Below are 22,408 nucleotides of genomic sequence, written 5' to 3' on the forward strand. Positions count from 1 at the left end.
TCTACACAGGAACAGAGTTTTGTACAGGAACTGGTATACAGATGCTGTCTGGGAGAGATATGTCCTACGAGGCAGGGCATCACTGACATGCAGAGGAGAGCAGAAGGCTAAAATCTCCATGTCTGTACTTGGGTTCCAAGTCTAAGAAGCCTAAGAAGCACGGGATGCTGCATTCCCTGCTGGATGAAGGAAGAGTAAGTTCAGTGCTCTACAAAGCTCTTACACCTCAGTTACAGGATATCAGGTATTTACCATCCCCAATCACTAGTGCTCTTTTATATACCTTGGGAAGTGTTGGATATTCGTGGTTGGTGGTGAGGGAGAGACTTCTCTCTTTGTCTTGTGACAAATCTGGTCACGTATTGCTTCCTATTCCCACCCCATCAGTGATCCCATGCGGAGGTGTGCAGACCCTGGCCAGCCTAGTGAAAAACTCTTCCCAGACCAGGATAAGATGCTCTGAGGGTTTCCTCCCCGTTCATAAAATCAGCGCCGTTCCTAGCCGGGAAGAGAATCAAAGCCAGCATTTTTCCTCAGACTGTTTCTTAAGGTTTGTCTGGCAGCTTGTGCCAAGGAAAATCTTGTTGAAGCGCAAACAGCCAGAGCACCCCAGGAAGAAAGAGGAAAAACATCGAGTCGAGCAGTCCAAAGGAAAAAACAAAAGGTTGGTACAGTGCAATTACGCCACGCTGCACTGAGAACTGAACATTAAGGATCTGCTCTGGCTTTAACATCCCACAGCCAGACCTCACAGCTCTGCACGAGCAACGCTGCCCCAGCCCCACGTGAGACCACAGCAGCACAAGGAGCCAGCAACCAAAAAATGCAAACGCTGCCCTCAAAACTTGCCAGTTTTGTGCAAGGGCTGGCTTAGCTATGCCAAAATCCTTCTACAAATGAGGACATTTTTTTATTGCAGAAGCTTTCTCCTCGACTCCCCCATATGTCTCCCAGGATCGCTCTGCAGAGGCAGCCCTCTGTTGGCATCCTTTCTCCTCCAAAAATTACCAAATAAAGTGGAAAACTTGACAGCTCCCAACGAGGCATGGCTGAGCAGCCTTGGCTTACCCCCCAAAGAGCTTACGCGGGAAAGCAGGTGAGATGTAGGGCACCAAGGTTAATTACAAAGAAAAGGAGCAGTCACTCCCTGGAGAGATACAGGTGCTCCCTCAGTTGGCCAGGGGCATGAACTCGCCCCCAAAAAACATGAACCAGACACAGATAGGATGCATTTGAACCGAGATCACAGCCATCAGGATTAAATCACTGGAAATACAAGGACAAAGAGAAAATGGCAGGGGTAGGGACAGGACAGGGAAGGAGAGAAGGAAGGAGGAGTCTCCTGGAAACTGCATCTACCACTGGGGCAAGGTAAGAATTATTTTTCAATTTATTTTTTTCATATGACTTAAAAAAAAAAAAAAAATACTTGGATTAAAACTCCATTCTGCCTGTAATACAGCTCAATTGGATATACTAAATTTATATTCCAAAAATACCAATCCTTATTTGTATGTTTTTGAATAAGGACAAAAAAAAAAAAAAAAGATTTTTACTGTGGATTCATAAAGAAACCAGCAAATACAACATGTGCTGCTTTGGTTATCAGGCAGTTGAAAGAGAACAGTAAAAAGGACACTCTTTATCCAGGAGAGAAAAAGATAAGAGTGTAATTTCATGAGTTTAATTTGTTGTACAAAGTGCAAGTAGTTTTAGAGATAATGCAGGATGCGTCCATCTTGAGTGGATACGCTGATGGATTTATTTGTTTTTCCTATTGCCTTGAAGCCACCCACTCTCCTGGAAATGCTGGCAAAAGTTCGGGTGCAGCACTTTAGGAAGCCTGAAAAGGAAGGAGAAGTGCCTTAGCTCTGCTTACCAGGAACTATTATTTTTACATACACTCAGAATTTATTCCTTCAGCTGTCCACAAGTGTTTTTTTTTCTTAAAACCACAATTCTAATAGAGCCTCATCAGAAGCTATATGACCATAAAGAGCAGAAAAAAAAAATTCTACATATAAGTTTCTAGTATGATAACTGAAATATATTTTTAGAAATAATAGGGATAGAAATAATAGGGACCAGAAAGCCCTCTAAATCCACACTGTTCGTGTGCTAGGCAGAAGTTCAAGGACTATGTTCAGGCACCCAGACACTTCTCAGAATCCTGCATTTCCAATCTCTGCACTGACAACGAGTTGTTATAGTTGTTCTGACTCAGTTTAAAAACAAGCTGCTGAACCACTGCAGCACTGTTGGAAGAAAAAAAAAAAAAAGTTTTAAAATTGGTTTATGTGTAAGGACATACTATAAGGTAGAATTAATTACAGATAAGGATCCCCTGTGACTGTTTGCTTAGAAAGAAAGAGAAGACAACAAAAGAAAGGTTAAACTGATTAAAGAAATGCTTTTGTAAGGTGCTAGAGAACGAACAACATCCTTTTTATTATTTTTAGTCATTCAGACATCGCATTATGCTGCTAAGATCAATATGAACTTGTTTGCATACACACAGGTGAAATTTTGCACTGCGTAATAGCAAACTACAAAGAAATACCCCCAAAAGCTAATTAGCTTCCATAGTCAGCGTTCCAGAGCATGAAAAAATCCTGCTGTCTGTACAAACTAGCAGCATCCCCAATCTTCCAGCACGCCGCAGCATATGGATGAACAGCCAGGCTGAAGGCAGACTTTGACAGATTTAGAGATGTATATACAAGGTGGGGAAAAAATCTTTGCTGGTTGCCATCGGAAAGGTTCCCATAAAGCACCCGCCTGACAGATTGAACTGGTTGCTGCTAATGAACTGATATAACACCACGCAACTTCTCACAAACCTGAGCTAAAACTTTTTCTTAACTCTTTGCTTGTCCTATTTATCTCACACAAAGCAATTATGGTGCAACATCCACTATTTTTTTCTGTAGCATCCTAAGAAAGGAACTGCTGTGTTGCTTTGTACAGCCTAATAACCAACCCGAGCCACATTGCCATCACTCTAGGATGGCTCCATCATGCTGCAATGGTCTTACACCACACTGAGAAACAACCTCTGGCCTCAAGAGCTCAACTTCACAGCAAGCTTGAAGGCAAAGTGAAAAGGAAGAGCCCCACAGGCAGCAGGTCAGCTCAGTCAGCCCGTACGGGGTGTTAGCTCCTCGCTGCTTTTCCTTCCTCACCTTTCTGTGATCCTTGCTGAAACCCTTGTCTGCTTGCTCAGCTGTTCACGTTGGCTTTAATTCATCTTCTCGGATATATTTTTCTCTGTATAAATGCACGTAAGGTGCCAGAGCACATTTTGACACCTCGGCTTTGTTTTCAGAAGCTGGCTTCTGTTTGTGTGTAATCTTCACAGCAATTTGCTGCAGAGCAACACGTAATTATTTGGATTTGACTTTGATGTCAAAAGGCTGCGGGCATGTTAATTTTTTTCAACACTCAACAGCAAAGCTGAACAAGCCAAAAAAGGCAACCTAAACAAAATCAAATCTATTTTTACTTATAAAACAAAAAAAAACAAAAAAAAAAAACAAAAAAAAACCTGCAACACTGTATTCCTGCTGCATTTAGCATCTGCTTGATATCAGGTTCATAGATTCAATGCCAATGAACAGGTTACAGAACATATCTGCATATGGAGAACATCACCAGTTGCTCCCATTCTCTCAGCAGTGATACCAGGACAGAAGAAGTGTCTGCCTAGCCCCGAGTCCTGCTTGCAGCTGTGCTTACAGCAGACACCAGAAGCTGTGTGCAGCTGCAATCTGGCAGCCTTATCTGTAGCCACGCAACCTTCTGAACCGGCATGGTGAGCAGGACTTCACTTACAGCATCTGTCCAGCTGCTTCCTGACAATCCTGTAAATACCAGGCATCTGCAGCATCCTAGGAGAAGGTGTCACACGGGCTGAAGAAGAGCAGAGAACCTTTTCTTTGCCCTGAACCTGCTCCATTCAGCGCCCCTTAACTTTTTCTGCTGTCAGAACCTCCTCCCTGCTCACCATTTCACAGAGCTCTCCCATATGCATCTATCATGTCACTTCTTCCCATGTTTTATCTCAAATCTTCGAGCTAGTAATGAGCTAAACAGATCAGCCTCATCTAAGCGTTCACATTACGTTTGCCTGCCAGCACCGAGGACCTACTGGCAGGGACACTTCAAACCAACAGTGACAACGAGCACCAGCGGGGACGGGAGGAAGGTATAAAAAGCAATGCTTGCTGAGGACGAAGCAGCTTCCAGTGACTAATGATAGCCAGGAAGGCGCTCTGGCATGCTCAGGATACCAAAGAACATGCGTGAGCCTCAGGGTTTCCTCCAGAAGTTTGTCACAAATATTCTGTGAGCATGCACATACTGAACGGCTGGGGGTTTTTTGGCTCTCCAGCAAATGCTGAAGAAAACTAAGGAAATGAAAATGTCTGTTCTAGCAACCAGTCTTCACTGAAAGGATGCTGTTGCCCTTTGCTTCAAAGGCAGATGCAAGAAGTTTCATTAAATGGACTGGTGCTTAGCAGGGTTTTACTTACAGACTGAAAATAGGAGGGAAAAAAAGATCAAGACAACTAATTATGGACTACAATGTAAAAAACACATGAAGATTTTTTTCTCTACATGTAAAACAAACTTCATGGCTCCAAGGAATATCACATACATGAACTTTGACTTAAGTCAGACACACAATGCACAAACCTTTAAGCAGGGACAAGCCTAACAAGTGCCTTGGCAGGGAAGTTGTGCCCACCCAGCCTACTTTCCCCACAGCCTCCAGAGCAAAAAAGCTGAACTGTTTGCCCACAGAAACACCTGGGCAAGTCCTACACGGACAAACAAAGCACCACAGTGAACTGAACAGTTTAATAATAATTAAAAAAAGCACACATCAGGAGCAACGTAGCACTTACACAACTCATTAGCAATCACACCGAGTTTCGCTGCAGCATTTGTTACACGCTTCAAAGCCCAACACACAAAACATGACTCAGGAAGATGAGGTAAGAAGTGGACTTGCACAGTTAGCGTGTACTGATTTAACCCACAACACTTCTGTCCCATGATCACGTATCTGATTTGGAATGAGCCTCCAAAACAAGTCATATTCGAAGAAATTTGCATCTTTAGCCCAGAAACCACTGGAACTGAGGATTGCTATCAAACCACAAAATTGGTAAATCCAATTTTCTTCAGTGTAGGTGAAAACAGAATAAAACTTGGAGCTGCTCTGAGGAAAGGCGACTATGAAGGAACAATTAAGAAAAAGAAAAGCCTTTGGGCAAAAAGAGAAAGAGAAGTCTGCATGCGCATTTGGAAGATGTTTAAACGCAGATGAGAAACCAAATCCCAGAGCTAGAAGAGTCAGTTATAATCCAAACTGTGTTTTGTTGGTTTGTTGTTTTCTTTCTTTCTTGTTTTCTCTCCTATTAAGTTGCTTTTCATCATTTTTTATGTCTTACTTTCAAATTCAGCTAGAGGTATCACTAGCTAGCCGAAGTGGAAGCGTGGTACCAATCACATCTGCAAATTCATCTGTACAGCACGCTACAAATTTCCTTAATTATTTACTCACACAAGTCAACCCAGATTTGGTATACCAACTATATGGGTAATTTGGACAAATTCAAATTTCACAAGTAACTCTTCCTTCTTTACAAAGAGAAACACATCCTGGCTGTCCCAGACCACACGAAGCTCCCTTCAGATCCTCAGAGATTCGTGGTGCTGTGCAGCGTTGGCGTTCCTTACTCCTTCCTTCAGTTCTTCACGAGTTGGCTTTACAGACCCTTGGGGATGCACAACTGCTGATGCAGCGTCAAGAATGGAGAAAAAAACAGCAACACAATGAATAAGATACCTTTATGAGAAACCTTCCTATTCTTACTCACTTTCCCTATTTGTACAAAAAGGTTCAAGTGCATCAAAGCAAAAGCAGATCTTTTCAATCAAGAATATTCCATGGGAAGCTTTTTTTTTTTTTAACCTCTTCCATAAAGGCTTACAAATGACTTTATTTCACAGTTTTCAGCTTTACTGTACAGACCTCCTCTCAGCTGTAACCTCGTTTCCAATAAAGGCACTCCAATGCCTTTTTACTTAGATGAAGTTGTTTTTCTACCAATGCTTGCACAGTTTTCATGGGGGAAAAAAGTCATTAAAACACAGAAAATGCTTCTGTGTCAACTGCTCTGCTTTTTACAAACGCATTGTTAAATGACCATGTTCAGGAGATATGAGCAAAAGCAAACAACTCCAGCTATATTTTTAGGCTACTGATGTGATACAGATTGTAACCTGAAGCACTGCTAGGCTGGTGACATTTTGCTAAAGAACCATGATATGAAAAAGCACTAAGCTGAAAACTGTATTGATTAAATAAGACAAGGGAAAAAGAAGAAAATAGAGAAAGAAATCAGGGGGCCTGAAATGAAACAGCAGAATTTGCATCCTCTTAACTCTTGCAGCTGAGTTTTCTAGCCTTACCCAACCTCCGTGTTTTCTCTTACTGGATTTCTTTTAGTTTTCTAATTTCTGTTCAAGTGATTAAATCCTGCAGCACAGCATCACAGTTCAAGGGGACCCATGAGGATCATCAAGTCCAACTCTTGGGAGTTGGGCTCCCTAAAGCTGTTTCAAAAACTTTTTGATTACTCAAACTGTGAACAGTAGCATTAAAAAAATCAAATCAAGAAGAACAAAAAGCAGAGTAAGACCACAAATGGATTAAATAAGGCAATGGCCTCCCTGATCTTAATTCCACTTGAACCTGTATGTTTTGTGAATGATGAGAAAACCAGCAGCTTTGGTCCTTGGCTGCTCTATGAATATCTATTACTAACATTACCACTAAATCCCTCTGTGACCATGGAACAGTTCTGGGCCTTTCCAGCATGATTGCAGCCTTTAATTCTACCTGTAACTGTATGATTAAGTTTTATTAAACTGTGGTCTACCCTGTGACTCACATGAAGAGTAATCACGAACATTTTTTGCACTGTACCCGTAAGATGCCCATCTCACACGTGGAAAATTAAGGTTACATTTCATTCTCACAGCACTCCCTTATTGCCAAGCGTTGCGATACAGAAGAACATTGTGTGAACGAAGCCGCCAGTGTTTATAAAACACTAGGAGATTCATGGATAAAAGCTATTATAATTAAAAATGAAATTACTCTGAACTGGTGGGAGGCATTTTGCACCAGGAAGCGCCTGTGTCCTGCACAGCAGCACTGCTACAAGTCATCTGCTCTCGCAGGGCCGGTGTGGGCACAAGGCGAGCTGATGCCCGAGCTCAGCTCAGCTCCAAGGCACACATCTGACACCACTGCAGCTGAGAAAACTCCTCCTTTCTTAGTTAACTAAGGCTGACAGACACTAAACCTGAAACCTGCAGCCCCACTTCGGGTAGGGATCAATGCTGTAACCCTTCAGTGAGTATTGCTGCCAGAACTTTTTATAATTTTAACCAATCAATATTTGCAGAAAAACTCATGACTAAGCAGTAGGAAAGTTACTGACACATTCAAATCCCCACAAAATTTTCAACACTCGTTCACAAGATTTTATCACCATCACCTGGCTTTTTTTCATTACTTGTGAGCTAAGTCAAAAAGCCCAGCAAGCTTTGTTGGAATAATTTTTCATGCACAGAGCAACCCTTTCCCACAGCAGAAGAGCTGTATTCCACATTTCAAAACCCACCACATCCAAAACCCTAACACACGTTGTAATCATCTCCATGCTGAAAGAAAAATGGCTATGAGATGACATTGACATCAAGAATTTGTTGTGCAAATATTGGTACACGTATCGTCTTCTGGTCCTAAAAAGGCACCAACTGTTAGCAGTGAGGCTCCTGGTGTGACCCCACGTGGGAAGGCCAACGCCAACCACCAAGACAACACCAGAGCATCAAAAATTACCCCAACTTGCCTTCATGCTCGAAAGAGGTGTCTGGGAAATGGCAGTGCTAGTGATCAGCTTGGTGAAGATGCTACAGGCAGCTAGGGGAGTCAATCGCCCACGCTTGTAAGAGAAGCTTGAAGCCAGAGCACTGAGCAAGCCCAAATTACAGTACGGCACCTAGCAGGTGATGGGTGCACGTGCCACGCCATGCTGAGCTGTCTGGGAAGGAAAAACTTCAAGTAAAAGCATGGGTGAAGATCTTACAAGTCACTTCTTCCTCCTTTCATAAATAGGAAACGCAAGTAGCAAAATACAGCATTTATTTTAAAATAAGTAAAAGCTCAAACGTTAACGTTTTCCTATGTAAAAGCATTAGTTTCTGTTCTAGTCCTAGCTGGGCAGCTCGTGCTTTTTCAGAGCATGCTCCTGCCAGTGGTTGCATAAGAGAATTACTGAGATTCACAGATTTTCAGAAATTCTGCCAAAAAGTAAACAAACAAAAACAATTATATTCACCTTTTGCTACACACATTATTATTCACAAGCAATAACCAAGCAATAATTATGTTTAATTTTAATATGATCCCTCTAAAACATAAATTTCATTATTTTTTTTTTTTAGTTATTGTGCATTTGTACAATTTCAGTTACATATGCATATACATATACATAGCAAATGCTACAAGTCACTTCCTACAACGTCTGGCGGATAAAAAGGTCAAGTAATAGATCAAGTAATGGAAGAGGCCTGGTACATTTGGGAAGTTCTTACCATCTTGAGCATTAAAAAAAAAAATCATTGTGCTGCACGTCTAGCACAGGCCCTCCAGCAGAGATTATGTGATTATTTATGGATGCCGCAGTCATGTGGTTGCACAGCAAAGCTTTTGTGGGAAACATGACACAATTAGATTTCAGTCAGGCTGCTGGCAACGACTTGCAGTTTTGCATTTGCCTCAAACCTGCTCTCAGTGGCAGTAAAGGAATAGCAGCTCGGCAGTGCTACCGGCTCAGCCAGCCGGGGAGTTCAGCCACCTCGATGCAGCAAAGGTCTCAGAGGCTCCTCTTCCCGTTTTGTTTCTTACCTTACCCTGCATGACTCCAGCAGCAGCTCCCTGAGTGTCACTGCGTTTCCCTGAGAACTTGGCGGCACTGCCTTCACCACCAGGCTCCTGTTAATAAATGCTGTCCCTTCATTCAAACAGGCATTTTCCAGACCTGACCATGTAGTCTCTCATTGTACTTTTCAGAAAAACACCAGATTTGCAAAAACTATTTTGCTGTATTACATCTCAAAGAGCAACTGACTTCTTTTGGTTTATTTACCTACTTCTGCCTCTCAATCTGCTTTAAACTCGGCATATCTACACAGTCAAGTGCTACATGTATTTAAAAACAAGAAAATAGTTTAAAAATGCATAGAATACTAGCTACTAAGTTTCTAACTGACAGCTTCTGAAAAAATTGACTACAAAAATCAGGGAATTAATGCACTTATAATGAAACAGGCTGTGAAAATATACTTATTTGGCTCCTATCACATTCATCACTTGTTGTCTTTTACCTATAAATCCCACAACCTCACTGCCTGACCTACAGGGTACTACAGAATATCTAATTACCTGATTTCAGAACAATTCACATTTGGCCATAAAAAAAAAATAATTCTTTAAATTCAATAACTTGCATGGGGTATTTTTGCAGCACTTAGTTTTCTTTCTGAAAGCTTGCAGAAGAAATGCTCAGCCAATAAAATGACTTTGCTTTCCCATCCAGCAAAGTTTAGGATAATGTTACTAAAACCAAAACCTCTTATTAAACATCACAGAAGCCTCCAACCACCGCAGGGGTACGCCAGCATGCCTGAAGAGGACTCTGTAACAAAGACACTCCTATTCCCAGTTTTAAACTGACTCCTGTGACACTGAGTTGCCTCCTCGTGCCTACACACATACCTCACTGCACTTGCTGGGGCCCTTGGCACCAAAGGGCACTGCTCCTGCACCACTCACCACAGCTCTCCTAGAAGCAAGCTCCTCGATGCTGACCTATTTGGCACCACAACACCTGCAAGCAAGGGTCACAGCAGGAAGAGGTGTGCCCAGAAATCCTTGCTCGGGCCGCAAGGTGAGATTTGGTCCCACCTCGGCCATGTAACTGGGACTCTAAGGTGTGCTTGTACAGCTCAACTCAGCCCAGACCCGGATGCACAACTTCTGTGCAGCCTACCTGGGGTGAGGCAGAGTTTAATGCACATTCAACTACAGTTGAGTGCATGAGTAGCAATTGGATTTTTTTCCTTGGGAAGACACCAAATGAGCCAAGCTGCAATGAGCTCTATTGTAAATGGTTAATGACTTTGATATTCTACAAAAACCTCTGAAAACGAAGTACAGCTGCACAATGAAAGCTTGAACAATAATATTTTACACTCTCCATACAAACAAGTCTCAGTTTTAAGAAGCAGCACAACTACCCGATTCAGACAAGTAGCAGCACACCATAGCTAAGTACCCTGCTCATCACCAACCAGCACAATTACTTGGTGAAACATGGGAATGCTGAGAGCTCACACGGCATCTGAAGCTTCAGGGAGCTGTGTTAAACAAGGGAGGCTATTAGAAAACAAAGCTCAAAGTCTCAGACTGGACAGCCAAGATGAATGCCTACTTGCTGTCTTAATGTGTATGGTATATACAAAACCATTATAGAAATAAAAATTCAGCAGTGTGCACATTAAACTCACAATACCTTTTAAAACTTTTCAAGTTATAAATATACCACAAAAAGCATTTTGCAGATTTGATCTGTTTACTGTCAACCACATATCCATAAAACTAACGTTGTATTTTGAACACCACCATTGATAGAAGATATTTCCTCAGTGCTGGCTACCAGCATTCTACCAAGTCTCCTAAGGTGCTCTCACAATGCACACCTTTATAAAAAAAATTGTATTATTATTAAACCTACCAGAGATCAGACACAAAGTGACTTTTTTCATCCATGTGTAAGTGACATGTTAAAAGCAAACAGCAGAAACATGAGACAAAATTGCATATCATTTAGCTGTTATGGGCTTACTTAATAAACAGATTTGTTCACTGTAAATCTCAGACTTTCCCATGGCTAACTGTAGCCTTTGTAACTGGCTTGTTTGCCAACCAGGAACAGCTTATATACAACTGCAGTAATGAGGAGAATGAACTGCAGACTTTCTCTTAGAGCTTTCAGTAGATTGTCTCAACTCTACTTCTGCCAGATGTATTTAGCTATTTAATACCTGGACTTCACGACTATAGAATTGCATTTAGATCTTGTAAATATGCAATTTTAAATTTCCTGAGTGTCCATCTCTAATTACACTGATAACGTAGCAATATGGTCCCATAACTCTCTCAAGTGAAAACTGATGCCAAGAGGGAACTTGAACTGAGCGCTATGGTCGCTATTTGCTCTCAAAGGGCGTTAGGATACCGAATGATACAGGTGATCTGCATTCTGCATTTATCTCGTGGTCTGGTAATTTTATTTAATGTTTAACCTGCTCACCAACTTCAATACAGGCAAAACTAAAAGTTAAAGCAGAAGCCCTGATGTGTCTCTGTTTATAGCCTAATGCATCTGCTTATCCATGCAGAAAAACAGTTCCACAGTCAGATTATATTAATTTGCTTATGAGATGGCTCTAATTAATAATATCCTCTATTGCCAAATATATACAGAATCCTTTCATTCTCCAGTTCTCACTGAACAAATACAGTTTACACAGAGAGCTTTCCAAAGGCACACATTTTCAGATCCCCAGCATCATCTCCAATGGCTTGTCCATTCAGCCAAGCACAGTCGGGCAGGGGCACACAGCTCCTTGCACAAACTCTTTTTGAAAGGAAACAGCAGAAGCCTCTAATTGGAGCAGCCCATTTCACGGTTGCTCTAAAATAAATACATAAATAACACAACAAAGCCTCTTTTCCCCCAGCCTCAGGAGGGGTCCCACACCTTGAACTTTCAACACCACCAGCCTGAGGGGGCCTAGGCCATCACAGCCCAGCCTGTTTCTGTCACCAGTCCCCTGACCAACTACACACTTTGTCTTGGTAAATCCCTCCCTTCAAGCAGCAAGCCAGGTCCTACTACTTCATAAAAATCAGCTCTGGCCTCACTCAGCCCCATCTGTGATGGCCTTTTGATCCTACTCAGCATGAGCTGCCCTGTGGTGAGCAGGCCCCAGCCAGCAGCCCAGCCTCCCCCTCGCTCCCCTCACCCAAGGAATGGGGAGAAAAACAGAGGAAAGACAAGAAGACACAAGGGGAAGGTAACAACAATTTAATAAGAGCAAAGATGGCATGCACGAAGAAAGCAAAAAAGAGGAATTCCCTGCTTCCCATCGGCAGGCGGATGTCCAGCCGCCTCCTGGAAGCAAGGCCTCGCTGTGGTAGCACTTGCTTGGGGAGACAAAAATCACAAAAATCGTAACTCCTAACAGCCCCTCTTCACCGTTTCCTGAGCTTTCAATGCCAAGCACTGTGTCTCACAGCATGCAATAACCCTTTGGTCACTCTTGTCTTATGTCCCCTCCCAACCTCTTGCCCAGCTTTAGATTTCATCTTTGGCTCTTGGCTATAAAATGACTTCTCACTGCTAGCCTAAAAAATTAAGAGGATAAGGACCTTACAAGGGTTTCCCCATCTTTAAACGGACATTTTCAGAGATTGGTTTGTTTGTTAGGAAAACATGCTAATTGTACATAACCTACTTCCAGCTACCAGTCAGTGACTCCATATCCTGCCTAGAGCAGAGCAGATGACCAAGAATTAGGTTGTCAAAGAGAGAAGATGCAGGCTCAAAGCAGTGACATACAATTTTTCATGTATACCATTTGTCTGATTTTTGTTGTGGTTTTGGGGGTTATAGTTTTTTTTCCACTTGCTTTTTTTTTTAATCATAAAGCAAAATCATCACAAAGTACACATTACTAGGCAAAAAGCTCAAGAGGAAATACAAGCACTTTTTAGTGAATCTTTTATTATTCATTCCTTCCAATCCTACAGTTTTAGTGCAGGTCTGTTCAGACAATATTGGGGCTATCGCATATATTAAAAAATTTATTTTTATTTTTTTTTAAACATACCATTGATCCCCAGGGGCCCCCTTGTATTGCAGCTGACAGTAACCTAAGCCATAGCAGAAAAGTATTTTTTTAACTAAAAGACTCTTAAAATCTAGTCATTCAGTCCACACTGAGCATTCAGTTCTTAAAACTGCAGTTACTTCAGCTCATAAGCTCCAATAAAAACCTGGATGGGCATACCCTGGCTGCTCTGAAAAAGAAGAAAAGTTGCTGTGGTTAACCCACTCTAGACTTCAATAAGTGTTCTCTTCAACCCAGTGTTATAAATCCCAGCTGCACATTAATCTGCTCGCCAATTTAGGCACTCATTGGTGCTACATTTAAAATGCTGAAAAAAATGTTTGTACAGGCATTGTTTGGCTGGCAGATGGATATATTTTAGATTCTGTTCTGTCTTGTTAAAGCATAGGTTACTCTCCAAGCATTTTGTTATTCAGATTCAATCAGCCCTGCATGCAGTTACTGTCTCAAAGGAGTTGTTCAGTAAAAGATACTCCAGCCTTGTATTTGATAACTACCACCATGTATTACTATGTGCTTGCTGCTTGATAGGAGCAGCACAGAGACACTCAACCACCCGTAATACTTGCATTCAGTGGCCTGCATATATTTCAAGGGGTCACTTTATTTTGACTACATCAGTAAGTTGATGCAAAAGAACAGAGAGAGAACTTGGAAGGCTTTGTGCACCATCTGAGATTAGAATTAACAAGCATTTTACTAAGAATCCAGCAGAGTTTCACATATAACGTGAACACCATTTATTGCCAATTTACAAGTTAAGCCACAACAACAAATACATTTACAACCATAAGCAACGCCACAGCAAAGTTAACTCCCAGCATTTTAATTTCTTTTATTATAGCGGATTTGGGAAAAAAATCTTGAATCAGAACAGATAATTATATGCTACACACACACAAACTAACCAACCTGATGCAGGTTTCATTTTAACATTATAATGGAGTTCAAAGATGAAGTACAAGTGGGGGAGCTTTTTACTTTTTTCCTTTTTCTAAAATGCATTTTTGTACCTTCTGTTTCCTTCCACAGAATTGTGCGATTGTAAAGATGACAAACTACAAGACAATGGAACATCTTTTTAAATAAACTTTGTCAGGATGCTTTTTCATTGTTAAATTCTGCTTAGCTAATGACAACCTATTCTCCACAATTTCTTCCTTGAGCCATTACCATAATAAAGCTTGGTGACATTTCAGAGTAAAGGAAACCCATCTGCTAACACATGGATAGCTAGCATCTTTGACAGCACAATTTTCATCAAGGACAGCAAAAGAAATGATGTCTTGTGAGTGCCACATACATCACAAGTGAGATCAGCCTGTGCTTTTCATTATTCTCCACGCATTGCATTTAGAAAGGAAAATGTGCTGTCACATTAATGCATCGCATTGTTTGTCAACATCATTTGTAATTGCACAAGTTTAAAGTCAGAAAAAAAGTATGCAAGGGAAAGGGATTTCTTAGGAGTAAAAAAAAAAAAAATAATCAAAAATTGAGTGGAGAATGACTCAGACCGATGAATTCAGATTTGTAATTTGTATATCTAAGTGAAAACAGGCAGACTTCATCTATGTGCTTAAAAACTTGGAAAAGATGAAGTTATACATTTTAGTCTCTAACAACAGATCCACATCCTAGCACTGCCTGCTAAACAACTCCAAAAGTACAAAGAGGCAATAGGTTGTACAGAAATCTCCACACAATCAATAGCACAGCTCCAGCCCTGAGCTGGTATAGTAACAGAAAAGCTTCATAAATTCCATCAAGTACCATAGCAAGAACGAAGCGTTAAGAAATGAAACAAAAGGTAGATTTTATTCAACATTTTTTGTACCACCCCCCACTAGAAGGCTGAGTTCCTCCATCCCATCTCACCCAGCTCTGGGGTACAAGTGGTGCCCAACTCCCCTTCACACACCCTGCATATCCCACAGAAGTTTATGTAGGTTTTTTATGTGCGTTTAAAGAGGGGGGGGAAAAAGAAAAAAAAAAAAGAACGGGGGGAGAGAGGGCTCAGAAGAAAATAAAATTTCATGTCTCCCTCCTCAGCTCCATGTGCATATCTGCAAGGACATAGGCATATCTACAAGGGGCGTGTTAATTGAATATATTCACAAAATCGTTATGAAACAGGATGCAGATTTTCTTCCACCTCACGCAAGAGATTTGTTACACAATTTCAATTACAGAAGTATTTGCATCTCGCTGCTAAAACGTCAAGTACTCACTTGAAAGAACACTCAGTCATAAAATACAGAGTTACAGAAACCTTAAATAATGCTCAGAGCGACGATCTGCCTCCTAAGAGGAAGGCAGCTTCATTTTCAGATTCCACGTCGGGACTGTGTAAGCAGCCCTGCTGGGGAGGCAGGCGTGCAGGTTACTGACAAAACTAAAAGGGCTGAAGTCACAAGGGGTCCCTCAGCTGACCTCATTAAACACAGGAATGACATGCACATGTGCAACCTATTAAGCAGGTTCCTGAAAGTCAGGGTATAGTTGTTTGCACAGACATTTAGTGGGCTGTAAGTGGTGAGATGTGATGAGGATGGCTCAGAGATCTGATCTTATTGCTCCATGATTACATCCTTACGGCTAGAACACTGCATGACCTTTAGCTGAAACAGCAATCTTTTCCTCTACTCTTAGATAAAACCACCAAAAATCGAGCTGTAGGCACAGGGGAAGAGCCAAGTCCAAAGATGGAGTAGAAAAATTTTGTACTAATTCAGCCAAGGAGACTTGACATTTCTTCTACATGCAGAGCTATCACCGAAATAATTTGGTATAAACAAAGCAAAATGCCTTGTGTATAGCGCAACAATTTCTTACAACACGATGGGGAAAAAAAATATCAAGATCTTTCCATGACTTGAAAACATGGGAATACAGAGGCCCTTTAGTAAGAGAAGTAAAATAAAACACAATTCTGCAATAGCTCTACGTTATTGAGAAAGCCGTGCAGAATTGCTGATGGTATTTTTCTTCCTTTCCAAGGTGATACTTGCTTTTTAAATGGTAACGGTTAAAATAATTTAATTTTTAACTTTCTGAAACGCTTGAAATAGAAATTCTACAACATGATCTGTGGTTAAGTTGAAAAAACCTTCAAGGAGTCAAATAGTATTTGAGAATATCGGCCTAAGTCTTGGGTCTAATGAAATAAATATAAATGAAACAAACCGTGATCATACTGAAAAAGGCTAATAACTCAGTGCAAATGTGTGATTAATGGCTTGCTTTGTTTGCAGACCACCGTGCATTGTGGTCTCTGCATAAGCTGTTGCAGAGTTTCTGAACCACCTCTTGGTGAACGCACAAAGCTTAACCTTGCAATTCAGCACAGCCTGACAAAGCTTGCTAGAGGCAAGCTAAAATACTGAGCTAATTTATGAAGTGGCACAAGAGCAACAAGGGCAGTAAGAGAGCACTAACAAAGCTGCTGTGGAGATAAATGCATTAAAAAAAAAAGTGAAATCCCCTTAAGGAACCACGCGCAATACAAACTCGTATTACTCAGCTTAGTCCAGTTTGAGGAGGACAGATCCTGTCCACTCACATGCAAAAAGCTAAATAAAGGATGGTTGGGATCACTTCTATCTTCATTTCTTGTGGCCTTCAGAAGAGCACACAACACATTTACAGAGTCCCTGTGCTTCCTGTCGTAGAAAAAAAATAGAAAGAAAGGGACAAGAAAACAAAAACAAGGTGCCACCTCATTAGGGATGACTTTCTGTTCTCTTTGAGCCTCTCCACTTACATTGACTTAAACCACCAGGTCCCTCCAGTCTCCAACTCGACACCGCACCAAGATTGGAAGCCTCACACGTGGCTACAAACCACTCCTGGAACAAAAACAAACCCACCACGGATGGCAAATGCCGTAAAAGTTACTGGTTCTCAATAGAAGGATGAGAGAGGGATCAAACCAAGCTATTCCTAAACAACTTAGTGCCAATTTTTTTCCGTTCTTCAAGCCACCACTGTTTTGAATTCCTCCCTATCCATCTTATCCTGTCTCTCACACAGCGATATCTGTGGATGGACAGAATACAAAAGGTTAAGGAAATACTGAAGATCAAGCACACCTGTGTTTAACTTAGAGTTTCTTGAGAAAGTTTGGGCCATAATATAACAAACCACATGAGGTCCTAGTTGGGATTTCTTTAAGGTAAGCACTAAATGAGGTCCTCAAGTCTGTTTTGGAAAGTCTTTTGTATTACTTTGTATGCTGCAAAACAGCAGATTCAAGCAGTTCTTAAATGTAAACTCCACTGGCACCTCCAAAGTTCCCATCGTGTTAACCACCGACACCTTTTATGACTGACACGGCAAGCAGACTCGATTTATATTCCAAATTTCTCTTCAGAGCCGTGGACATGCAAATCATTTCTAAAAGTTGTATACATGAATCTGAAATTACGTGAAACGGGCACGGGGAGCCTACAGCACTGACGAGCACTTGCACATTCAAAATGTGAATATTCAGAGTTAGGCACGCTTTGCAAACAGAGCAACATGCTCATCTCACCGAGCACTTCCATGTTCTCCTCTTTTCTCTCCTACATAATTACCAGGGTTTATTATAAATCGTATTTAGTTTTTCCCCAGGTGTATTTTTAAGCTCCCAAAAGCTGACACCGATTTGTGCGCGCACCCGCTGAACAGCGTGTCAAATATGCCACTGGAGGGTTTAAATTTTTAGCCTTACAGCCTAAATTATTAGCCTTCAGAAGCCTGCGTGTGGATTTATAAGAGCTGTCTGAAGAATTCACTCGAGCAGCTTTAAAGCACTCAGAAGGAGACAGCACAACATCTGTCCCCGACAAGCTGCTGAGCAGCAGGCAGTGAGCCAAGCGCTCGCAAGTTCCAGCCTAGCAAAACCAGACCATTTTCAACAGCTGTAAACAGTAAAGCAAGAGCTACTTTTACCATTAAATCAAAGAAATATAAAAGCTTGCAAGAAGCATGTAGCATCTGCTGCTTAAAGTTTACCAAAAAATGACAGGGGCACAAGGCAGCTAGGCCTTACAGATGTAAGGCTGTTTATTCCCATTTTACTGGGGAAGATACATTCGTGGCTTTTAAAATTGTCGTAGGTGTAAAATATGGGGAAGGCTTCACTGCTCTGCAAAACTAAACTGAAGCTTCTCTGAGGAGCTCACTACACAAATTCAAAGGAGAAAAAGTAGATAGAGCAAACCTTTAGAAAAAAATCAAAGCCCAACTTTTGTGTCCTTTACTGGTAAGGTTCACATCCTGATCCCTCCCAGAGCATTTTATCTGTCTTTATGTTTTGGGGTTTGTTTTCCTCTTAAGGAAACAAGAATCAACCTGATATTACAGCAATGAAAAATGAAGAATAGAAAAAGCATAAAAGGCTTAAAAAGACAAAAGATACATGTAGATAAGCAGAGGGTAAGTGATGTTAAAAACTACAGGAAATACTAACAGATGTTTACAACTCCTGGTAAAAGCAGAAGGAAAGAAGTGAGCAAACAACAAACTCAGGACTGATTTTATTGCCTAAAAGAAAGCCAAAGCGTTTCAGAAAGCAAAGAGTGAGAGCATTACCTCTTTCAATATCAAGAATATACAACTCGATGCTTTTTCTAGTGATAACAAGTAGAAGTAAAATGCTTTTGACCAGTCTGCTTTAAAAAAATATAACCTCCAAATGAACTCATAAGCTGCCAAAGACGCTTTAGGGAAGTTTTGCCTAAACATGCTTAGCCCCATGTTTTCAGGTGCTCCAAACAGTGTTCATGTATCAGACTTTTTCCTTTGTATGGTAGATTTGACCACATTTCTTGCCTACTGACAGCAGGCTGCCGAGCCATACAGGATGGAATTGAGGACCACACACCACCTTCATGGGCCCTCCCTTTGAACGTGTGACACCAAATGTTAGCTGTGTGACAACTGGGGATGACAAACGAGATTCAGGGCATGCCCATGGGTTACCTGAGAGCTGCAGAAGCTGAAGGGGAGTGAGGAGCAATCCCCTGCACGCCCCGTGTGTTAGCATGAGGCTCGAGAGAGAGAGAGCAGCTATGGCAGCACAGCCATGAGGGAGCGCAACGCAGAAGCCATCTGTGTGAGCCTCGTATTCACAGCGTGTGATGCAGGAAGCCTGCAAAATGCACAAAAGTGGCTCTGGGAAAGCAGCTTGGTGCCATGAGAGGAGCTGATGGCACAGCCAAAGGACCGACACCTTTGCAAGGCCAAACTGCTGAGGGGCACAGCTGAAGAGGTCTGCAGTACAAAATACAAGAAGCACGTAAGCAAATACTTCTCAGACACACATCCCGACTTCCCATTTATTTCCTGCTGCACCCGAAGCCGTGACAAACCCTGTACCAGCCCTAGGAGGCTGCCACAGCGCTGCAGCAACAGGGTCAAGCGAGGTGCTCCAGCAGGAGGCTCCGAACACAAATGCTGCCTGACAGGCAACATGCACAGGGGGAACCTGCGTCGGTCCTTTACTTCCCCTGTCAGTCAGAACCAACTCAAGCATCCTTCACAAACCGTACAAGCCCACCATGGCTTTTATTTGTTCTTTTTTATTGTTTTTGTTTTCCTTAAGGTTAGGTGGCATTTAAGGGGCTGCTATGTTGTGCTGAGCAGCTGTCCTTGTTTTCATTTCAGCCATGAATGGGACAGGTCAGTAGTGAAAACTTCATACTTCCTCTTGGCTCTGCATTTGAATAAATGCTGCAAACAAAATTACTAGTTTTTAGTTAAAAAATGAAAGGAAAAGCTTGTTCAAGCTGACAGCTGTGAGGACAAGAACTGCTAGTTTACCAGAGACACATGAGGGTACTGGGAGGGAATTAAAAAGGGGATTTTGCAGTAAAAATAAGCATCACCTGATTGAACTTGTGGCTGCTACTCAGTGAACTTCTGAAGCCACTCTCCAACGGCATCCTGGCTTGTATTAGGAACAGCGTGACCAGCAGGGCTAGGGAGGTGATCGTCCCCCTGTACTCAGCTCTGGTGAGGCCGCACCTCGAGTACTGTGTTCAGTTTTGGGCCCCTCGCTACAAGAAGGACATCGAGGTGCTTGAGCGGGTGCAGAGAAGGGCGACGAAGCTGGTGAGGGGCCTGGAGAACAAGTCCTACGAGGAGCGGCTGAGGGAGCTGGGCTTGTTCAGCCTGGAGAAGAGGAGGCTCAGGGGCGACCTTATCGCTCTTTTTAGGTACCTCAAGGGAGGCTGTAGCGAGGTGGGGGTTGGCCTGTTCTCCCACGTTCCTGGTGACAGGACGAGGGGGAATGGGTTTAAGTTGAGCCAGGGGAGTTTTAGGCTAGATGTTAGGAAGAACTTCTTCACTGAAAGGGTTGTGAGGCACTGGAACAGGCTGCCCAGGGAAGTGGTGGAGTCACCATCCTTGGAAGTCTTCAAAAGACGTTTAGATGTAGAGCTTAGGGATATGGTTTAGTGGAGGGCTGTTAGCGTTAGGTTGGAGGTTGGACTCGATGACCTTGAGGTCTCTTCCAACCTAGCAAATTCTGTGATTCTGTGATTCTGTGAACGCCGTGGGAAACACTATAGCCTTGAAGCGCACAGTAAAAAACAAAGCAGCTCCTGTATCTTTCCCCCATAACATAGCAGATATTGACAAGATAATTTTTCCATTGATCTTTATGGGTTTGCACTGAATCTATTTTCTGTCTTTTACTGATCTAAGAACCAGGATGTATTGACAATAGGAAATATACTTTATCACAATGGGTAGTGTTCAATCCTGCCCTAAAACAAACACAAACTATTATCATCCCCCAAAAAATCAACAAAAAGAACCCAGAATTCATACCTCAAGCTTCTTCAGCAAAATAAGATTTAAATGGCACATTTTTCCCCTAAAGGAAAAAAGTACCTGCAATGTGGTACTTCAATTGTATGCACAAGGCACAGGTTTTTAATGTTTTATATGTAGCTAAAATACATTAAATATATTTTTATAAGGTGCTTTAGGAGGTTAAAATGAAATTATTCAAGCACCTTTCCAAAGCAACATGAACTAATTGAAATACTAAATTCCACAAAAGCAATTCTAACAACTCATCCAAGAAAAAAAAGAGAGGGCTCTGCAGCCCCTCGTCCCGCTGGTTTGGGATATTATGCATTAGCTCACAAGGACTGGTGTCACAAGTGGCTGAGGGAGAAAGCAGAAACCACCCAAACATTGCTGAATACGGGTTTCCCAATTAAAAAAGTACAGGTGTGCCCCACAGAACACCTAAGCAGAAGGATACTCCGAATAAAGACTCCCCAACATACACAGAGCACTAACACAGCTTTCTTTCTTTGCTACCTTTCTATGTGTTAGACAGCACGAACAAAACGCTGACAGGGACTTATGACTTCTGTATTTTTCCATTAACAGATCTAAATTCTTGTCATGAAAAAGATGAACAAATATCACTGTGTGTTCACTGTGTGCCGGCAAGCACAGCATCCCCTTTGCCCTGGACATCCCTCGGGTGACATTGTGTAACTCAGGTTGTGAAAACACAGAATAAATTCTTGCTCCTGGCTTAGAGAACTTCTTCTCATCCCCCCCTTCCCCAGGAAGCCTTTTTCTCTCCAACCTCCTGCCTGCCTTGGGGCTGTCGGACATCACAGTGAACTCCCAGAGTATTTGTTTGGGGAGAGGAAAAGCTATAGTATTTTCACTCCTAAATAAAGGGGACAAGATATGTCCAGCGTGTTAATTAATCCCATGAGCAAGTTAGCTACAGCCAAGCTTATGACTATATAGGAGAAGAAAAAAAAATAAGGAAGAAAAGAAAAAAAAGAAAAAGCAGCAGCAGACCCTGCCAGGGAACAGCAGGGAGCAAAGCAAGCAGAACAACCTGGATATTCGTGTCCGGCTGCGCAGAGCTGCTGGCCTTTCTGTGCTGAATGAAACCTCCTCCACGTGCTGGATTAGGTGGGCTACGTGGCTCGGGCAGGCAAACAGGCAGGGAAGGAAACAGCTTGTGTCTGCTCTGATAGGGAGGAAGGAGGCAGCAGAAAATAGTGCAGAATAGAGATAAATGAATATTACTCTTGGAGTGATTATATTAATTCAAATGCAAGGCATAGGGGAACTGCATTTGGTACAGTACTGCATAGAGTAACGTAAGGGAACAGAGCACGCCGTGTTGTATACGTGTGGATGCACAGGAAGGCCACACCATGCCAGGGCTATTTATTGCAGAAAGCAGCCATGGAGTTGGATGAAGTCTACTCAGTCTGAGACAGCACAGTCAAGAGAACAAACAGGAAAAAAAAACAGGATGGGGGACTGTAAAAAGTTAAATACAGTAAGTGAAAAAGCTTGAGCACAAGCACACTGTGAG

The 22,408-nt window shown here is 42.0% G+C and overlaps 1 protein-coding gene across 5 annotated transcripts in view; it reads right to left on the reverse strand.

Annotated features, from left to right (window-relative positions):
* ZFYVE28 (zinc finger FYVE-type containing 28) overlaps positions 1 to 22,408 on the reverse strand; it is a 144,794-nt gene that overhangs the window by 89,273 nt on the left and 33,113 nt on the right. The window contains exon 1 of one of the 5 annotated variants that reach the window (XM_084517168.1): positions 15,291 to 15,367. The exons of the other annotated variants lie outside the window; for them this stretch is intronic. The gene's annotated coding sequence lies outside the window, so the exon portion shown is untranslated. Of the gene's footprint in view, positions 1 to 15,290; positions 15,368 to 22,408 lie in introns of those variants that run through there. 5 annotated transcript variants of the gene reach the window in all.

This window comes from Aythya ferina (assembly GCF_964211825.1).
Source record: "Aythya ferina genome assembly, chromosome: 4".
NCBI lineage: Eukaryota > Metazoa > Chordata > Aves > Anseriformes > Anatidae > Aythya > Aythya ferina.